We start from the raw sequence: 20898 nt of genomic DNA on the forward strand, positions 1-20898 counted from the left end.
AATTAGACAAATGTCATAACTGTTGCCTTATAAGCATTAACATTATTAGCCTGCATAAGCATTAAATATGTCAAAAACACTTTTACTGGAGCCACCAATTTTCACTGGCAGAAAATTTTCTAGAGATCACTGAAAGGGACATGGGTGACAATCGCATAGTGTGTATTATCTATGGCTGCCACCAACTAAAGATCTTTGTCAACTAATAGTAGATTTATTCCAAAATCAGAAGGTATTTGAATGGGTTAGATTAAAAGTAGACATTTCAAGCTTTCTATAGATATATAGAAATGGTAGAAGACTGAAATGGTAGAAAGCGCATTCTATGTTTTATTTGTGAGTGATACTTTACAGTTTCTAATGATGTATTGTTCTTATTTGTGTGAATATAAATGTAGTATTTTAAGTTGTTTCCGCTGTTATGAGTAAAAGAAAAAATGAAAGTGATATCACTGGCGCCTCCAGGTTATGCAGTAGCGCACTAATAGCTTACACTACGCACAAACACAGACATGAGGCTAATCGTACACATTTATCAAGGTTAACATTAGAGCGGGCGGCTGTGTAAAGTTGCTACATGTTGAAATCTATTTCAAATGATAAGCCGTATTTGAGGTCAATGAATGGTAATTGGATTTCCTGCTCGGTATACTGTAATTACCTCAAGGAAAAAACGTTTAGGATCTGTCCATCATGGACAGTTTTTGTGTTTCTGTGACTAACTGACTGCTAAAGTTTTGGCTGACTATAGCCCAAAGTATACTTTGGTATTTATGTGTACACGAAGGTCATAACTTCTGGAGAAATATGGAGCAGACACTGGACAAAGATTAAACTTTCTAGAGCGCATATGTGGACCGCATTAGGGTGGTGCAAAAAAATCAAATGCGATTTTCATGCGCATCACATCAGTAAAGATGCTCCTGTAATTTGAAGTATATCTCCAGCATGTGCGTTCAGATCAGGGTTGCCAGGTTTTCACAACAAATCCTGCCCAGTTGCTTCTCAAAACTAGTCCAATCGCATTTCCAGGAGGTTCCCCGATAAAAACGGATGCGTTTGCGCATGGCCGCATACTATCAAATGAAGTATTTTTTGTAAGGCTATAAGGTTACCCATATTCTTCAAAATATCTTCCTTTGAGTTCAAAAGAAAAAAATACCTCAAACAGGTTTGGAATAATTTGAGGCTGAGTAAATGATTACAGAATTGTTATTTTTGGGTGAACTATCCCTTTAAGCTTATTCTTGTTAATTAATGTTGGGGGCCGGCCCTGGTATTATCAAATACACAATCTGAAAGAAGAAATAATTAGCAAGCTAAATAGCTGTACAACAGAGTTTTGCAGTGTGAAGTGTGTTTTGACTGGAAATGACATCAGCAATGACCTATAGTTGATGAGAGAGCAAGATACAGGGCAAGAGAAGTTTCAGAGGAACAGCGATCCAATGAGTTTGAAAACCAAGTAGTGTAAACCCAGCATGAGCGGATGCTAGAATAGAAAACTGAGTATCTTTGCATCATGGTATGGATAATCTTGCAGTTTCACTCTCAAACCATATGAAACACTCATGCGTCCAGCTGTCAGGTGCACAGTTTTTTCATTATACCAAGACAGCGGTGTCACTTCAGCCTCTACAACCTTAGTACGGTATATGTAACTAGCTCTCTCAGACGTGTGACATATAATTCAATCAATTGTTAATAGCAGCTTCTCAGAGGCTGCAGGGGACTTTCATGCAGTAAGGTAGGTGTTTTGGACTGAAACCACGGACAATCGAAGTAATGAGAGGGGTCGAGCGTTAGACGTGGTAGCTAGTGATTACAGAGGCGGCTTTGAAATGCTATCAGCTTTTACTGCTAACCGACACAATCCGATTGGCTGAAGAGGATTTAACACAGATGGAGGGGACCAAAGTGCAAAAGATTAAGAATACCAAATATCTGATACAGCAGAGGCAACACCAAGCAGCTTTTTGATAGATGTATGAAATCAAAGTTTGCAAGTATGGTGGTAAATCAGTTTTGATATCAGTCTGCGGTACCAGTATTATAGAGAAGTGATTCAATTGAAGACATGACGACATGGCAAAACTGGCAAGAAATGTAAAAAAAGTTAATTAAAATAAAAATATAAAAAAACTAAAAATGTCAATAAAACTAAAACCAATACAGAATAAAAACTGAAAAGTAAACAAAACACTAAAAAACAAAAACAAAAAAATGAAACTAACAAAAACAAATTAAAACAAAACAAACACACTAAAACTAACACAAAACAAAATTAAATTAAACAAAAACAAAAAGTGACAACACTAGATTGAACTTACAGCTGTTAATGTCAACAACAAAATAGCTGCCGAAAATACTAAACTAAAATAAAAATAGCTAAAATAAGACTCTGAACAAAACTAATTAAAACAAAAACAAAATGAAACAATATTAAATGAAGTAAAAAAAAAAAGAAGAACCTAAAACAATTTAAAACAAAACTTAAAATGTAAACTATGCTAAACACAAATAAATAAATAAATGAAATGAAAACAAACAAACAAAAGTGACAACACCAGATTGGACTTACGGCCTTTGATGTAGTCGATGAAGCATTTTCTTTAATTTATTTATATGCAAATTGATTCAGCTGTCCTGTTTGTACAAAGTTACATGGTTAGTTGCATTTGTCCTGCTGTCTGGGATCAGACCAGCAAGCCATTTCTGGGCAATGACCCACTATTTGAGATCCACAGTCATAAATCACACTCGGAAACACCTTTTAATACTGTGCTGATAACAATCGCTTTGAGATATTTGCAGATACTCTAATATGTTTATATTATCTGAAATAGCTACACTACTGTTCAAGTGTCTATCTGAATTGAGTTTTTACAGAGACGCCAGCAGCCGCCAGGCTAGGAGGACACCGTAATGAAACCACAGGCTAGAAGTGACTGACGATAAGATCTCTACTGAGTGGGTGTGCTTGAAAAGGAAAGAGGCGCTTTCTTCCTTTTCCTCCCTTAAGTTAGAACCAATTATGTTTTCTTAATGGGTTGTTGATCAAATTCTCTTTGATAAAGCAAGTAAAAATAATGTAAAACATAGTTAATGTACGGTACTCTGTACACTGGTGTCAGACTGCTCTTGACAGGTTTACAGTTAGCAGATGTCCCGCAAGCTGCGTGCATCACCCACATACACTGAAGAATGAGTCAGAGATGTTCGTGTCCCCTAAGGCAGGGGGAGACAGTCAGAGGTGTCTGATATCCAGATACCCCACACAGAACTCCATGATGACTAGTGGTATGGTGACCGGCTTGTGTTAAAACCCCTGGTGAGAGACATGTGTCTAATAAACCTCGCTGCTCTAAATATATGCATGCATAGAAATGTGTGCAATCTGCTGAGAAATAAAGCAGTAGTGTTAGACAGCATAATAAATAATACAAATCAGGGATGCCCTGATATTATGAGACGATAAATATTTTCATGTTATGACTGATAATTGATGAAAGCCAGATTAAAATTGTATACTAGTTTGCATGAATACTACTATACTATACAATTTCAATCCTTTTAAATGCTATAAGAGAATTAAGACATTTAAAGAAACAAAGAGTAAAAATTTATCAACAGTCCATTCAAGAATGCATCTGTTACTGTTCAAACCTGGGTCAAATCATGAAACAGGCTCGGCTTGTTTAATATTAATAAATGATTCATAAAGGTGGGCCACAATCAGCTACTTTAACCTAGTTACGTTTTGCTAATGAGAGCCACACAAACAGTTCAACATGACTGTAGCATGACCAGCTCCTGGAAGCCCCTGCGCTTTAACCTGATAAATGTTACCCCGTCCCGTATACGGGACGCCTACGTTGACTATACTATATTACAATCAAATCTAATCTAATCTTGACAAACTATATATCGTTGGAAAGGTCTAAGACTCCCAAATATATATTTTACCAATATTTTTTGTTAATCTTTATGTAGGAAAAGTAATAGATGAATTTATGACAAGAGTGCACCCTCAGAAATCTACATTACAAAAGGAGCTTTGACCTTTGTTTAAAAAAAAGACTTCCTCGTTGCCTTTTTCTCTATCACATTTTAGAAATCATCAGAAGTTATATATCACTTGAAAACATAAAATCTCAAAATTCATCCTTCAAAACCCATTTTAAAATCAGACATTGCATTACGATGTAAATGGCACATCAAAATCATGTTACAAAATGTTTTCAGTCATGAATTATAAAAATTTGGGTTTGTATCATGCATAGTCATGTCTATCTTCAAAAATGTGAGTGACAGTTAACAGGTTAAGCAGGTCGCAGCTGGTGCAGCAAACAGGGCATAGCCCACGACGGGGCCGGGGAGGCTCTGATATGGAGCATTAATTATTTACAGCAGTAGGGAAGGAGAGGGCCAGTCAGTCAGTCAGACTCTGAACAGCCTGCTGCTGTTCCACGCTCAACATGAGCCGTGTCAGACCTCCACTAATCAACAGCACTGCGGAGGCACAGAGAGATAATGAGGAACACTGACACATTTCTCAATCATTCACTCCTATTAGCAGCTCTAGAGTATGTTAAAGATGCAGATGATAAGTGTTAGTGGATGACCAATCGGAGGCTTTTACTGGTGGGCGGAACATTGGGGGCGGTTCTAAAATCATACCCCACCCCCACCGAATCCCCATGCACTGTAATAGACCTTAGTAGGGTAGATGGCCTAGATAATTTGATGTGAAGGGAAATTAGGCTATCAATTATCCAGCCAATTACACATTAAAATGGCATCGTTTTGTCCACTGGAAATTTGTGGGAAGACACATTTTAGTAGTTTCTCAGTTGAACGATTGACAACAAGGTGGGTAACTTACATACGAGTATCCAGGATAAAAATAAATAGCATTAAAATAAATATTAAAAAACACTTGAATCTACTTTGAAACATGCCAAATTCTTAGAAATGTACGCTTTCAATTCATAATGGAAATGGAAGCATCCCTCATGCCATCTGCCTCATGCAATTGTGCTCCGACTTTTTCAAGAACTACATTCTCTTGAGGAAAGACAGAGACCTCCATCTCTTTACCCCGCCTATCGTATCTTGCTATACACAGATGTGCCAGCCTATGACACTCGGAAGAGGAGGAAAAGAGAAAGAGGCAGCGAAGAAAACTTCCACTCTCCAGCATCCACAGCGCTGAGTCTGACAGCCTCCTGTTCTCTCCTCCAGCGATACCATTTAAAGTCCGCAGGGATGACTCCCTACTGGAAAGCTTTGCTGCCATCGACACAACTGAGAAGAGACTCTCTATCTGGGACAGTTGGAGGGTTAAAGGGAGAGTTGTTTGTTTGTGATTCAACAGAACTAAAAATACCATGTTTGATCACTGACACCAAATGAACATCTAAAGACTCGTGTTCGGGAGGGTTTACTCATCCAAACAGAAAAGAATCGCAGTCGATCGCTTCAGTCCCTGAAGGCAACAACAAGAGGGATAGAAGTTAAAATGCTTGTGTTGTGTTTCCGGTTCTGACAAACAGCGTCTCAACCTGGCTACTAAACTATTATATTATAAAATTATATTGTGGATCAATTGGACACACTGATTTTTTTGATGTGTTGTCAAAATACCGATTAAACTATAACTTTTATTTTACGTCAACTTTTATTCCATTTCGGAGAGCATCACATACATAAGCGATGTATGGAATGCATGTATGCAGTTATTTACACTTTGATCTGAATGTAAACAATGTATTCACGTCATTTACAAATATGATACTCTCCAAAATGGTGCTATAGGGTGATGCGGAAGAGATGAATTGTTAAATAAAGTTATTTTTGTTTTCTTTGTGCACAAAAAGTATTCTCTAGCTTTGTAAAATAATGGCTGAACCACTGATGTCACATGGATTTATTTTAATGATGTCTTTGCTATGTTTCTAGGATCTATGTGTTATCTATGGGAGTGTCAGAGAGCTCTCGGAATTCATCAAATATATATTCGAAAATTAAATGACAAAATTTTATTTTTTAAGGTGAACTATCCCTTTAATTTTGATTGGCCCTTGCCACTGTGAAAAATATTTACGGTAAACCTTTTTTTCCCATAGTGAATTGTATTAAATCCAGTTAGGGTCTACTGGACCCGCACCATATAAAAAGTACCCAGAATTTATACCTAATGCAATTTAAAAGACGATTTTTAAAAGTTAAAACTCACTTTACTAAAACACCAAATTTATTTTAACACCGAAGATGATTAAATATTTATGACATTTTATGCTTTGTAAAGCAATACTACTGTACATTCAAATTTGACTTCTGATAAGCAGTAGACAAACTGTTTAAAGTTTATTTAGACGATTTTTATACAATTTACGATACATATTATGCATTCATAATGCTAAACCGCTTAAACCACTGACAGACATTCTGAGTTTAAAGCTGGGTATTATGCCAACAACGCTAACACAGTCCATCAAAACTGTGCTGAAACCACTGTCTACGACTGTAATACAACATAAATATGTGTGGAACTTTAAATGATTCGCCCCTTTCAGTTACAGTTTTTTAGGTTTTGCATATGATTGAACAATGCATAGGCATCACTCCATGCATCCTCCATACAACACTAGAGTACACTAAAATTTAGATGAACATGAAATATGATTGTCTATAGCTGACAGAGAGAAAAAAAAGAAGATCTTAAAACTGGGTCATGGCGATTCACTCACTGTATGTGACATGCTAGACAACAGGTGTGATGGCAAACAATGCGAATATTATTTCACACTTACTTAAAAAAGGAGATCACAACCAGGCTAATTAGCCTGAAGCCTTATTTTTTCTTGTAGACACCCAGAGGAAAACTGACACTTATTCCTCTTTTGTAAGCACAGGTGTTTCTTGTTGGTGTATACTCATTATTAGATGGATTGACATGACTGCATCACATGTCTCACAAACCAAGACATGCAAAAACCTCCTAGTTACAGATTTTATTTCTACTTGTTTGGGCCTGGAGTTCATGAGATCATCAAGTCATGTTTGGATCACATTAAGCTGGACATTTAGTTGCTCTGATGATGATGAGAGTATACATGTATACCTTTACATATATTATTTTATGTACCATCTTTGCAAAGTACAGTAAGCCTGTTAGGATTTTCCCCACCACAAACCTGTGCAGAAATGCCTTTTAGAAGCAAGGAAATACATACACACACCCACACAAGTAATGATTCCAAAAATCAGTTGACTTTGCCCCATTGATGAAGTTGTCAGAAAGCCCTTGGTGTGCAGTATGCATCCGCTGATGGGTTGGATATCAGTGGAAGAGACAGCGCCTGCCTGACAGGAGACTGAAAGTCTGGGTTCTTCAAAATGACAGACGACAACGCTGGAATTGAAAAGGAGAACTAAAAATCTTTAGACCTTAAGATTTTTGCAGGCAGCAAGTACAGCGCTCCACAGATCATTAGTATGAACTGTTCGTGTTCAGATTTCAAGCTGTGATTCACCAGTTTAAGTTCGAATTGAACTAAAGCTCTGAATTCAAAGGGAAAATCTTAAGATTTGATGGGATAAAGACAAAGAAAAGTGTGCAGACAAGGTAAAGAAACAGCTCTTTAATATCTAGTTTAAAACACATGCTGAGTATATGTAAGTGCAATGTTTGTATTTATGTTGGTTTTGAAAAACTATTTCTCAACAAAAATGCTAAGATTTATGTTATGTGGTGCAGCAACAAAGTTCAAATTAACAACATTTTCCTTACAGATTGAATATATGTGAATGCATTATACTTTTCCAAAAAGTTGTAACATTTATTTGACTTTATTTGAAAAATATTCCTAGTGCACACAAACTTCCCAGAATACGGAGTCCCCTGCTGGTTACAGTATTTACTTTCTTTTTGATTATATTTTTATTAAAAAAAAATTATTTGTAAAATTTCTTTTACACATTTATTTTTTAATCCATTGTCAAATGATTTCAAAATTAAATAATAATAACGATAAAAAAAAAAAAATCATATCGGCTTTATATTAGCTATCAGCCCCCCTGATTTCCAAGATATCAGCATCGGCAGTCAAAAAAAACAAAAACAAAAAAAACAAAGCAGCACAACCTAGCCTCCTTTGTTGCGTGTTCCTGGGGTTGGGGTTTATCTGGGTTTGTGACGAAATGGACCCAGGAAGAAGCTCATTGTAGTCCCTTAACTAGCTGTTTTTGTAGGTATAAACTGCCAGAATTTTAAGAGTTCAATCTCTGTTTGTATTGAACTTTCAGCGCTGCAACTTTCCAGGTATTGTTTATGCTCAAACAGCAACATTACAAAAAAACTAACGTTAAAAAAGGGAAATCGCAATCAAGCACCCCTTTAATTGTCATGAACTATCATTTTATAAATATCAATACATTTTTTGTGATTTGTACCACATGACATATCACAACCTAAAAGGATTCTGGTTTGAAAAGGATCTAATTGCTGGTCTTTTATTTCACAAAGTTTTTCAAATATGTAATGTTTCAAAATATATAAACATAAAAATGTAATTACAAATACAACATTAATAAAAAGGAAAATAAACAATCATATTAATATATATATATATATATATATATAAAATACAGGGGATAAACGGATATAAGACCATATATTTATATTAATACCAGAGGTTTTGGCTAAAAGCCTTCGTCAGTATCAATAATAATAAATAAAAAATAAAAACGTTTTGAAAAATAAAAAGTACATGGATTTTAATTATGATTTTAATTCATTATAGAATAATTGCATTCATTGTGTAATTTAAGTTAAAGTACTTGCTAAACTGTCATCTTAAAATGCAGAAGATACACTATAGTCTTGAGCCTCCAGCTCCAACTGTGGGACGGGATACTGTGGAAGGTTAACACTGCGCCTACCAAAAGACAGAGAGCTAAACTTGCCAAACAAAGCCCAATAGACATCTCAAGAGAGCAGCAGAGGAAGGAGACTCAATCCATCATTCTCCTGGAGTAGACAAAGAGGCAGCTTGCATCAAAGCTTCATGTGCCATCCCTGTAATCTTGTGGCTTGAAAAGCTCAGAGGGATCAAGACTGGTGACACACCCTGTGCTTGTATGGCCCTCGAATACGGCGAGGGCACCGCTTCAGCATCGGTTCAGGGGTCTTTGAAGGGTTTGCATAATAACTAGCCTTGCCATAAAGAACAATGTCCTTGCTTGACCCTCCTATACGGTCCGGAGCCGGATTCAAACCGAATGGAATTGCATCATAATCATACGTTAAACCCTGCCACGTAAATCTAACCTTCGCGCTCATCTGATGGCACCGAGCTCGAATCAAACTCGAAGGTGAAATTACATAAATATTAGGGTTGTTGGGGGGGGGGGGTCTTTCGCAAAGCCAAAACACACAAGAGTGTGTTGAGCTGTTGTGAGCAACCCACAGCTATTACCCAACATTACTGATTACAGTGTGGAGAGATCCCTAAGGCCGATGGAGATCGTGGTTATGCAGAACAGATGGGCCTTTATTAGCAGCGAGTGTCTGAGGGAGATTTGCAGGAGATTCTCTGTTTACAGCCTCTTCAGCTGACGATAATGAGCCAGAAGACGAAACGTCAGCAAGTGAGAATGAGCGGAGACAGGAAGTGAAGGAAATGAAACCAATCAGCGCTGTTGGAGAATATGTGAAAGACTTAAAGCCTAGCAAGGAAACGCAAAAAACAAGTGGTGGATGAGAAGGGGGGTGGGGATGAGATAGAGAGAGAGAGAGAGAGAGAGAGAGAGAAAGAGAGAGAGAGAGAGAGAGAGAGAGAGAGGGGAGGAGGGGAGATCGACATTCTCTCCTCCCTAGAGCCGCAGGCCTGGTCTCCAGCCACTGTCCCAGATGGCTTTGACTGAGAGAGGGAAAGAGAGATGTTCCTGCCACTCATAAGCTCTACAATTACTGAGAACGTAATGGTCTTAAAGTACCAGCATCAAGCAGGCCCAAAAAGCCAATGTCCATTTACCGATGCTGATCATATTCATGAATCTTTTAAACTGACAGCCACTTCAAGTTGCCACAGGGAGAGCACTGTATAATAAACACATTAAGAGGCAAACAGCGGATCTGGAGTGGCTCACGGGCATGGAGGCGAATGTATTTCCCTTATCTGTCCATCAGAAGTGTACTGTTTGCTCTAGCATTGAGCCCGTCGGTACATTTCGAAACGCTGGGTTGACTGTATTCCCATAACTGAAAGTGTAACGGAGAGTGGGTTAAACGTCTGATGTGTATTGATGGGATTTGGGTTACAAGAGGCACAGATGCAGTGAGAAAAATCAATAAACTTCTCTAGTGCATGCTAGGTGGGAGGGTCCACATTGTGCAGCTGACAAACCGAGCTCGGAAGATTAGATCGCTGACAAGCTTAAATACCACCTCCGGGGTTTTGTCGAAAAAATTGGAACTTGTGTCCCCTTTCGGAATTAATTAAAAGAAAGTGTTTAAGGATTCGGAACAAGGGTATTGTTAACAGCTACCTCACATTGATGTTGTAATACAACAACTTAACCTACACTAACTAATAATGATCATTAGTTGAGCAATATGTCTTTGCCACATCCAGAAAGCTAGCAGTAGTTTTCAGAAGTTTCTAGAAACACAAATGTCAACCAGTCCAAACTAGTTCTGGATAGCATAGGTGCTGCATGGATGACACATTTCTGTAAGCCAACCTGGAAGTTAGCATGACTCTTTATCCTTCAACAAAATGCAGTAAGATTTTACAATTGGCTTTGGGTTATTATAGGAAATAGGCTCTTTGACCAACAGGTTCAGCCTACATGTTCATCAAGATAATCTTCACAAATTTTGAAGACTAAATACAGTCAGCAAAAATAAACAGCGAAAGTTATAAATGAATTACACCACAGTCATATGATTTCAATGTCCATTACACAGAGTTGCTGACAACTCTTTCAATCTCCATTTAAAATCCATAATTTGGAAAGTTTGAGTTAGAGTAGTTTGCAAGAGTGGAAATATACATGCAACAAGGTTATGAAATATGACAAGTAGATTTGTTTGTACAGTGTGGTGACATTCATTATCCCAAACAACCTTTGTAGTCCCATTTAGCCACTTTTTAGCAACTGATTTTTAATGATGTTGCATATTATAGAAAAAGATTAGATAAAGTTTTAACCACAAACTTTATTTTTAGTTATATTTCAGCCACAAAAGCGCTAACTTGTTTCAGTACCTTAGGGCTCACAAAAACCTGACTTATTTTGATTAAAAAATATCCAATATGACTAAGACATACTGCATAAGAAAACACTCTCAATAACATTTGAGCTTTAGCATTAACCGTTTATTGTTTGTTTTCTTTTTGAGGTTATCTACTGTAATGGTGGAGGAACAGTTTGAAAAGAATCTTGCTGAGCAAGTTATACCTTATAAATATGGTTACAGCTAGTTACCTGAATAATAACATCAAGTTTAGCACAGACTTTTGATGCTAATTCTTTCACCTTATTCATGAATAAGATTTATTCTTGTCACAGTAACACAAAAATGCAAATAATGTACTATGGCTACATGCTTAACATCTACAGCTATACATTTACCTTTATCAATATGTACTGGACAGACAGCTCAAATATGTAAATACCATGTATTCAATGTGCACATAGTTTATTTGATGCACGGTTAACTGTTAAAGGCTCATTATTAAGAGATCTGGATTTCTAAATAAAGTATATGTTCCTTTGAGGGCTATAGATGAGTGGATGACATGGTTAACTTGTATTAATATATAGGCTATAGAGTATCTTTGCAAGATATGGACAGTGCTGAGGAGTTGACACCGCATGCAACACTCAGCGTAACCTTACACACAGGCTGAGATGCACATACAAAAAACAAGTCACTTGAAATCTTTCATGATTATTACATAACCATCTGGATGCAATGATTGTGCACTTGAAATTCCAATTATATATTGCCAGCCAAATTTTAAATCAAATGCCACATTTTATTTCTCTTTTTGGTGCTGTATTGTGTTATGTGAATCACAAAACCTGCTCAGAGCACAGCTTGAGAAGTCTGAGCATTATAGACATATTCCAAGTTCACTGTGAATTTTTTTTTTTTTACTGAAGATTATTCATATTAATAATCACAATATACAAGCAAGAACAAAACAGACAATTAAACTGTTGATCTCAATTAATTGGATGACGATTAACAGTCATCAGAAATTTCATGCCCTACTCGCTAGCATCAAAATGAAGCACTTTGGCTTTGGTTTTTCTGAGGTGTACGTAACGGTCAGTTCATGGAGGAGGGGAGGAGAGAGAGCCGTGTGCAAACAGCTTATCCTCACAGTCATCTGCTCCTAATGACAGCTGACAAACTACTAATGCAAATCCCATCTGAGCGGCTACAGTTGCCCCACCCCCAGCTTCCCTTGCCCTCCCCGTACAGCAAAATCCAGCCCCAACAACCCCTACCTCCCCGCTACATACACAGAGAATGATCCATGCTCGAAAATTCCTCCTCTCTGATGGTCTGCTCAAAGCGAGCGCTCTTTTAAACCAGGACAATACCCTGCTCTCCAGTCACATGACAACAGAGAGCATTGGTTCAAGCAGAGCAGGTGGCGATTGTGGCATCCACGTGCAGCCAAACACATGCTCACTTGTGGCTACTATTCTGACTGCCAGTTAATAGAGTTGTACAATCAAACTACGGACTGAATCTGTGAATGTATGCCAGTCATATAAAGTAAAAATATTAAAATGTAAATGTTAACTATAGAAAACATTTTGAAATATAAATGTTTGAATAGATTTGTATACAACATTTAAATGTACATATTTACACTAACATACAGGCATACAAATAAACAAATAAATTATATGTCGTGAAACATGATTAATTGTGATTAATTGCATCCAAAATAAAATAAAAAATGTTTCCATAATATTTGTTTACTTTTACGTTTAGGTGTTTTGAACCATCATTTAGGATTTTTCATTATAAAATTTAAACAAAACACAAAATGAAAGTAAAGTCTGTCGTGTGTGCATGAAAACAAACACTAAATAACACTTTTGCATGAAAGAACTCTGTGAAAAGCAAAAAAAAAAAAAAAAAAAAAAAACGACTTTGACATAAAACAAACCAAAAACAAAGGATGAAACAGCAGTACATATTGGGTAAAAGCACTGGAGCTTATATCTTCGTGTCGCTAGGCGATGTCCCGGTAAAATCGATTATGACGCAGAGTAAAGCCAGCGGATTGATCATTTATATTATGTAAATAATTCTTATATAGTTTATAAAAATCAATTTCACATTTTTTTCTTCTGCACTCTGTATATTTCTCACTCATTTTGTGTGTAGTTTGTAAATCATTGGTAATTTTTGTATTTTTGTTAAAGAAGACAATTTGTGCAATTGTTTTCACTAAATAGCTTGTTGTGTCCCAGTTGCTCCCCATTCTGATTAGTTTGATTGTTAATTTGATTCCAGGTGTGTCTCCTTAGTTCCCTTGTTATCCTGAGTTTTAAAACCCCAGTCCATTCTTTTAGTGTCGTCGGTCATTTAATGTCATATTTATTGGATTGTGTGTATTCCTCTGTGCCTCCTTGGATTAAAGTCAGTTTTTACTGTGAAATCTCCTGCGTCTCCCCGTTCCTTGTCATCACAAATCGTGACCGAAGGACTGGCCGAAACCGTAACCTCCGTGTCGACCCTCTGTTTTTTTCTCTCAGTGTTTTCCCATGGATCCCCTCCTTTGCCCGGAATACCTCGTCTTCCTGCTGGAGCCATCACCTCACCAACTACCCGGACGACGTTCTCTGTGCATCCTACGATGCCATTTTGAATGAGGATGGTCCCAGAGTGAATTTCACCACCTTTGTGGAGTGGACACTGGTGAGAATCTCCTTTCCCAGCTGGTTCCCAGAAGCTTATCATCAGTGCCACTCCTGACCCAGAGCCCAGCCCACCATCTCCCCACAGTAGAGAGCATAAGCCTGAGTCCACCAATGATGGAGAGCCATTTCCCGCTGCGATCCATGAGCCAGAGAGAGCCAAGCGACTGAGTAGAGGATCGCCCCGGAAGTTGAGTCCAACCCATCAAACCAGGTGCGAGAACCACCTACAGAACTATGGATGGTGTGAGCGCAGAGAGGAGCTCCACGCCTGCATCGCGGCTAAGGGTGAGCGGAGTATGTAGCGGTGTTGGTACCATAACCAGGAGGGGGATTCAATAGACTGGGAGTCTGAAATGGAGATTGAACTGCACCCCTCTGCTCTCCATCGCCTCCACTGGTCCTGTCCACACCTTCTTCATCCTTGGTTTCCCCGTCCAGCCATGATGGGGATTCTGATCCTCCAGTGCCCGCTCCCCTCCTCCACCGCTATTGTCTGGCAGCCCCTTTGCTTGACCTCAGCCCAGCAACATTGCAGTGCAAGCCGTTTGGGACTGCCATCCTTCAGCATTGCCTAGCTCCCTGGTCTCCACCATCATCCACTGATCGCCTCTGGAATCCTCACCTCTGGCTGTGCTTCGTCACTCCATGCTCTTTTGGGCTTCTTTTCCCGCCAGCTCCACCTTGGTCCTCAGTCACTCTGACTCTGCCCCGGATCTCCGCCTCCACCTCGGTTGCATCCCCCTGGCTCGTTGGCTCTCCATCTCTGCCTCAGGCTCCTCCTCCATTGCTCCTCCCTCCATCGGTTGAAATCATGGCTGTGCCCTGGCTCCAGCTGGACGACTCCTGCTCCGCGTCCCTCCTGTGTCATCCCTCCATTGTCTCCTCCCTGGTCTCCACCTGTCACCCTCCTCCAGGATATTTGCCCTACTCATGAGCTTCCTCCCTAGCTCCCACCCACTCCCCTCCCCATGTTGTTTCTGTGGTGCGAGGATGCACCTTAAAGGAGGGGGAGTAATGTCACACACCCCTGGACTGTTTTGTTGTATTCAGTGTCCCAGTTTCTCCAGAGTCTGATTAGTTTGATTGTTAATTTGATTCCAGGTGTGTTTCCTTAGTTCCCTCATTATCCTGAGTTTAAAAACCCCAGTCCATTATGTGCTTGTCAGTCCTTGAATGTCATACTTGTTGATTCCTCTGTAATTCCTTGGATTAAAGACTGTGTTTAGTGCGAAAGCTCGGCATTCCTCACCATCACAAATCGTGACAGCTATATGCAGACAATTTTATTTGGAAGTGTAAAACACCCAGATACAACTTCCTAAAGAAAAAAATCCAAACTTCAGGAGTTTCTGTTTGAGAACACTGCAAAAAACACCCAATTGTTGTTTGTGTTTTTCTTAAAATTAATTTATTCTTAGAGAAAACAAAAGGAAAACTGGGACTTTAAATAAGCTAGACAGAAACAGTTCTCTCGTTTATAATGATGTATCAGACTTGATGCTGACTGCTAGAATAGCATTAAAATAAAGAAAAGTTCAGGTATTTCAGGTGCCCCAAAAAATTTTCTAGGTCTTAAAGGGTCAATAAACCGTGAGGTGTGTTCTTTTAAGGGTTTTATTTCGCATGTTAAAGTTTTAATGAAAGTGATTATAAAGTGTTACTGAGACAAAAATCTTGGTTTGTTTAGCAGAGAGTCTGGGTCTCTAAATGTTTAAAATCTCTGTTTTAGAGGACTAAAAGACAGAAGGAATAATCAAGGATGCAAACAACAGAAAACAAGGTTCCTTTTTTCTGCTCAAAACAAATTCAGATAGGAAATGATGTCACGCCTCCCACACAAACCACACCAACTCACACTTTCATTTGTTTGCAGTATATCATACAAGTGTTTTCTTCATCTTCTCACTATCCAGTTTCATAAACACACATAAGACCTTCAATGTCATAAATTAAGCAACAGTAAGATAGGGGAAAGTCTAAAAAGAAAGTTACTGTGTGTTCATCGCGGGTTACTAAGCTTACCTTGGCTTCAGTCCAGATTTAGCCTCAGGGCATTTCTGCAGCAGTGGGACCAGTGGAAATCTTTGGGCATTATTCACTTCTTTCAATCTGTGGAAGAGCAGAACCATCCAGTTAAGATCTCAAACAAGACTCAACACAACCAATGGAATATAGGCTAGTACACATCAAAACGTTATTAATATTGATTGAGTCCAATTTAATATAATTATTTATATTATAATTAAATTTATATATATATATATATATATATATATATATATATATATATATATATATATATATATATATATACACACTAGGGCTGGGGCAACGCGTCGAGGTCATCAATGACGGCGACGCAAAAAATACGTTGACGCAAAATATGCGCATCGATTCGTCGACCTGTTTTTATTTCTCTAAAAAATGTTTGCAAAACGTTTACCTTATGTACGTTGAATATACGCGATGGCCGGATCAACATTCGGTCCAAGGTTATATAACCAATGCAGGGTTTTTTCTGCATTGATCTTTTTTTTTTTTTTTTCGCCTGTCAAAGCCTTATTTGATCGGTGGCTACATTGGTTACTGTATTCTTTCAATTGCTCGAAACAAGTATTTTGATTGAATGCTAGACATCAAGTAGTTGTTATTTTCATTGGAAAGAATAACTTTTTTTCAGTAAGCTAGGCCCTATGTGTTCAGTAAGCTTGTTTCAGTAAGCTATGTGTTTTCAAGGCTTCAAGGTTTTATTGAATGCTATCTCTATACAAGTGCAAAGTAATGCATTCTTAGTCAGTCTTTTATTTTGTAATTTTAAGAGAAATAAACATATATTGCAATGTTAAGGAATTCATGTTTTTTTCATTCAGATATGTAAATCAACATGTATAAATTGTTAGTAGTCAATTAATGGGGAGATAATCGAAATCGAATCGGTCTGAAAAAATGAATCGTTAGATTAATCGATGCATCGAAAAAATTATCGCTAGATTAATCGTTTAAAAAATAATTGTTTATCCCAGCCCTAATATATACACATTTTTAAAAAGGATGATACAGTGGCCATGCTTGTTGATTAAAACAAAAATAAATATCACGCCATTTTGAGCAACTATGCTATTTTGTCATTTAACAGAAGCATTTTACACTAATTTACTTTTGCTTTTGTATTTTTCGTATTCTTGTTTTTCTGTATGAAAAAAAATATGAGAATAAAGGCTCTCAAAATATATATTTTGGTCTTAAAATAAAATGTTTGGAATGTTATCAAAACAACTCTCTTTTTTTTTCCTTTTGAATTTAGGGTGAAATACAACTTGGCCATATTCTTGAGATTTGCCCACTATATATGTTTTTAAAGAGTTTTAAAGAGAGCACAGCCATGTCAGCTGGGAGCACAGCACTTGAGCTGTCCTCTATCAGAGAGTTATCAGCCAACCAACGAGACAGAAGAGTAGTCCCAGACATGTCAGGAAGAGTGTGGCTATTCTTAATAAAGACACCTTGCCAGCTCTGGCTCCAAGAGGACCAACCGAGCAGACCCACAGAGGTCAACGATCGGGTAGCATTCATGGCTTGTCTTTGGGACCCATATGGAGAAAACTGCTTATAAATTGTCCAAAAAGAAATGGGAACAGGTAATGGAAATCAATGGCAATTATAATAGCAAGGGAATAGTTTGCCTCCAAAATAGGTGGTTGACAGTGGTTTGCCAAATTTACACTTTTCAAATTAACATTTTTCTGATGAAGGATTTTTCTTTTTTTTTTAATTAAAGAAGATAGATAGCTCTGCTATAGCTAGTAAAACACAATTAGACTGCCTGGAGCAGTCATGTTTTCAGGCAATTAGCTTAAGTGAACTACTACATGAGAGTAATCCATCTCTGCAAACTAGTTGAAAAATCAAGAGTTGGATACAAGTTTTAATCTGCCATCTCCATCCTGGCCTTCTCAATGATGTCAAGGGGAGAGATCTAACTGCTCCCACAAGACTCTTTATACTCTTATACCATCCATTTAAAAGTTTATGAAAGTTGAACACCAAGTGGACACATACGGCACAGTTGAATCAGCACACATCAAATGTGCTCAAGACATGAAATAAGGAAAAAAATTGGAAAAATATAGCATTAGATGCTTTTAAGTTTTGCAAAAATATAAAATAATTGATCATTCAAAAAACAAATCTCGTAAAGAAGCCTCTTATGCCAACCAATTCTGCATTTATTTGATCAAAAACACAGTAAGAACAGTAATACTGTGAAACATTATTAAAGTTGGCCTAAGTGTTTTTTTTATTTTTTATTTTAACATCGTCCCCTTGGAATTATAAGGTTCTATCTGCATTCCGTGTAGTTTTGAGATATTCAGCTTCAAAGTTTTTGCATTCCATTCGACTGTGTAGATAGAACCTTATTGTTTTTTTTAATAAAAATCCCATAATGTATACAACATAAACAAAATATATCACAAAATGTAAATGCGTTGTCACAGAATAACAATATGGGAATAACTAAATTGACAAAAATGTCAGATACAACCTTATAATTCCAAGGGGACGACATGCAATTTATTATGGCAAAGCTTAATTTCCAACAGCCATAATTGATAATTCAGTGTCACATGATCCTATAGAAATCATTCTAATTTGCTGATTTGCTGCCTAGGCTACATTTCTTTTCATCATCAACACTTTCAGAAACCCAAATGGTGCGAGAATCTCCAAAATGGCATAAAGCAATCATCACAAACTTTTTTGAAGACTATTAAGGGACGGAAAATGAGCTCAACATCATTAGAAAGGGGAAAAATTGGAGGAAAAAAAAAACACGGGAAGAGAAGGGGAAAAAATGACAATCATCATCAGGTTGGTAAAGATTTAATAGTGTTACACACGTCTTCAGGGCCTCTGGTTCCACAAGGGAATCGTTTCAAGCTTATTAGATAGTAACATGAAGTACGCCTTTTTAATTATGTTCAGCAAGTAATTAGTGGAATAAGGGTTTAAATCATCTCCCCGATCCCAGAATTAGCCTCTGAGAAGAAAAAAAAAAAAGAGTTGCTGCAGTAAGTATCATTCAACAAAGTTGAAAGCGCATGCAGAAACAGCCAGAATTCTCCCATTGTGAGCAAATGCCTTTAAAGGGGTTGTTGACTCCTGCAGAATCTCTCCTGGGAGCTTGTGAACAAATACCTGAGAAGCGGGCCATCCGCAGCGCATGTGCTGACCAGATATTGCTACATGTAGTTTCACAGGAGCCCTGCTACAACACCATGCGCACACTGACAACAACACAAAGGGAGAACAAAAGACCTAGCGCTGGGATTCTGATGGCTACATTAAATAATAAGAACGCTCTGGGCATGTGTTTCTATAAATAATCATAAAAAATAAAAAAAAAAATCACTATACAGTTACACAAGCGTGTAAATGGCTTTAGCGATCTAAATGGGAAACAGAAATCATGTGGCCTGTGTGAAAAGTAAAGGGCATTAAAATTAATCTAGCATATCCAAATCACTATAAATCATAATTATATAGAGAGAGACACATCAGATGCATTCTGAAAGACTTCATTTATCTTTTACTGGTCAGGAGGAAGTAAAAAAAAAAAAAAAAAAGGTCTTTTCTGAGGCCAGAGGAATTTCCCTCAGTTTCTTGTGTCACATGTTTGTTCTAGCCCACAGCAGATCTTTAACCTGATTGGTCACTGCAGTTATGGGGTCCCTCAACCATGGCAAATCAGTCAAGCGGTTGATTCTGCTGTCAAATAGACACCAAAAAAGCCTTTTTGTTTTTTTGGAAATTGCTTTGAAATACCAAAAAGTCACAAGCTTTTTATGATCATAGCATCTCAACTGAAATCAAACGGTCACAGCAACTGCAGTTAAACTTCTAATCATGTTTCAGAACCGCAGCTAAATTAAGTCTTTACTAATCAATAAACACTCCACACCAAAGGGCCAAAAAGATCTGACAGCTTGGACACACACACACACACACACACACAGCAGACCACACACACTCTGTGGATCTATTCCTAATGAACATGTTGTGACAGAGTGGGACATCCTGCATTCCCTTCCCATAAAAACCCTCAATCTCTCTCCATCTACAGTCCAGGTCAAAAGTTCATGTAAGTGTTACAGTTGTATGTGTCACACCACAGACCATATTTCCCATACTCTTACCCAGCGGCCACTGTGAGGCTTAATACTACAACAGCAAAGAAATGATTGACTGAACACACATTCTCCTTCATAATGTCACTTTAGAAACATTTCCCAATGGACATGAGTAAAGAGACATCTTGCCATATGTATTAGAAACTGAGAGGACAGGGCGTATCATAATAAATCAAATTATTCTTTATCTTTAAAGATGTAGGCTGTACTAGTTGTGGGATGTGGGAAAGGATCTGTGCTTTTCCTGGTTGTGTGTAGCACCTACAGCTCTGCACATCGGTCTTAAAATCTCGAAATGTAAAACCTGAAGTAACTTAAATTCAGTGTTGCTGTCGTTAACTAAAACTCATTTTTGGTAAGGAAATAAAGCTTAAGTAAAATATAAATATTAGGTGAAAATATGATAGAGTTTGTTAAACTTTATGGTGAAGTACCAAAATTACTGAAAATAAAACAGAAATAAAAAGGTATAACTGCTACATAAAATATTTTTTAAATTAATGAAGAAAAAAAAGCACTTAACAAACTAAAAAAAAAAAAATTATAGCAATATAAATATATTTATTTTTAATTAATGACAGTTTTTAAATGACAAAATTAAAGAATTAAATTAAAAACTGTAAATAAAAGCGGATTCAAAATATTAATTTTGTATAATTTTGAATTGTAAATAAGTTTTTTTAAACAAGGTTTAAGCAGTTATTATTTTTATTATTTTGCAGTTAAATTTACATTTAGTGCAATAGCAAAA

At 37.4% G+C, this 20898-nt stretch overlaps 1 protein-coding gene across 4 annotated transcripts in view; it reads right to left on the minus strand.

Annotated features, from left to right (window-relative positions):
- ncoa2 (nuclear receptor coactivator 2) overlaps positions 1–20898 on the minus strand; it is a 94937-nt gene that overhangs the window by 54297 nt on the left and 19742 nt on the right. For all 4 annotated transcript variants that reach the window (XM_026201053.1, XM_026201054.1, XM_026201052.1 and 1 more), the window contains exon 2: positions 15982–16068. The gene's annotated coding sequence lies outside the window, so the exon portion shown is untranslated. The remainder of the gene's footprint in view (positions 1–15981; positions 16069–20898) is intronic.

This window comes from Carassius auratus, chromosome 24, assembly GCF_003368295.1.
Source record: "Carassius auratus strain Wakin chromosome 24, ASM336829v1, whole genome shotgun sequence".
Classification (NCBI taxonomy): Eukaryota; Metazoa; Chordata; class Actinopteri; order Cypriniformes; family Cyprinidae; genus Carassius; species Carassius auratus.